A 1,978-nucleotide genomic window follows, 5' to 3' on the forward strand; every position below is an offset into this window, starting at 1 on the left:
GTAAATATTGTATATTTTTAAATAACTAAAAGATTTGAAATGTTCTCAACACAAAGAAATGATAAATGTTTGAGGTGATAAATATCCAAAATATCTAAATTTAATTTTTATACATTGTGTGCAGGTACCAAAATTTCACATGTATCCCATAAATATCTACAACTGTTATGTATCAATTTTTAGAAAGGTAAAAATATTTGCCAATACCAGCTCTGTAGGTTTTGACTAATTACTTAAGCTGCTAAGTCTAGCTTTCCTTGCTAGTTAAATGGGTATACTATCTAGTTTACAATATTATATGAAAAGATAAGGTTAAAAATACAGGCTATTACTGTGTCTATCACATATTTGTACCCAATAAATATTCTTTGTCACAGATACATATATGCAAATAGAAGGGAGACCAATAGTCTTTGCTTGGAAGCACTGTGAATCCACATAGAAGGTTACTCATGAACTGAGCCTTGGACAGTAATCAGGATTTTGCCAGATAGGAAAAGTAAAGAAGGACATTACAGTTAGAGAATGACATGATGCTAGTTATTCTTCATTCACCTCTATAGATTCCTCGTCTGCCCACCTCTTTATAACTTGGAAGAATGGCCTGTAGGAACTGCATTACCCAGGCTTCCTTATCCACCAGCTTCTGCTGGGATGAGCCCAATGGTAGGCACATGCAGGATAAAGGAAGGTGAAAAGAAAGACTGTTTAAGGTATTTATCTTTTCAGATCACCTAATTCTCATGGCTACAACTCTCGCTGGTTTCCAGTAACAAACTCAGGTCTAGAGGCAGTAACAGCTTTCCAATATTGCTGGCTAATATGCACCTCAGTGCTCTTTGTTGCTTTCCCTCTCCTCTCCCCACATCTTTCTACACAGTCCCTATATTTAGCCTTCTCCAGATTCAACCCTATAAGTATATGTTTCTTTCATTCCAGTACCCAGACATTTACAACATGTAGATCATAGGGAGCAAAAATACATGGTTTATTTAGGGAATGATAAATAGTTCAATTTTCCCCCATTTTCAAAATAACAAAAATGAATAAAATACAAAAAACAACCCTCCTAATATTCCTCTGGAACCATCACCCTTTTTCTCCTTTCCCATCATCAAGTCTTACTATCGAAAAAGAAGGGGGGAGTTTATACTGAGTCACCCAACTCTTCACTCCTTTTCAGTCAGGCTTCAAGGCCACCCTTCCCCAACGTTTCTTGAAAATACTATTCAAGTGCCTGTAACAACAGCTTCTGAACTATAGATATCCTTCTTCAGATTTAGAAAATTCCCTTCAATTTCTAATTTCCTGAGAGTGATTATCATAAACAGTGTTGAATTTTATCAAATATTTATTTGCATCTATTGAGATGATCATATGGGTTTTTACCTTTATTCTGTTAGGGGTAAATTATATTGGTTAATTTTCAAATATTAAATAATTCCTGGAATAAACCTTACTTAGTCATTTTTCATGTTATACATAACTGGATTCCATTTACCATTTTTTTTTTAAGAATTTTTTAGTCCATGTTCACTAGGAACACTGGTTTATAATTTTCTTTCTTACTGTCCTTTTCAAGTTTTGGTATCAGAATTACCCAGGCTCAAAAACTAAATTCAGAAATATTCCTTACACAATTTCTCTCAGTTTACTCCCTAAGCCTTTCTCTCATAGTGTTCTTTCTTTCCAGCCATTTTATTTTTCCACTTCTAATTCTGTGACCATTGTTCAAATTCTAGAGTTAGATAAGATTTTACTAATTTTCTTAGTATATAGTAAATATATATATGCAAACACATATATGTTTTTATATATATTATATATTCTATATAAACATATAGAATATATAAACATATAAACATATATGTTTACATTATGTTAACGTATGTTAACATATGCTAACATTATAGATGTTAAACATATATATTATAATATATAAACATATATAATATATACACATATATAATATATAATA

The sequence above is a fragment of the Mandrillus leucophaeus genome, unplaced genomic scaffold, assembly GCF_000951045.1.
Source record: "Mandrillus leucophaeus isolate KB7577 unplaced genomic scaffold, Mleu.le_1.0 Scaffold96, whole genome shotgun sequence".
Lineage (NCBI taxonomy): Eukaryota > Metazoa > Chordata > Mammalia > Primates > Cercopithecidae > Mandrillus > Mandrillus leucophaeus.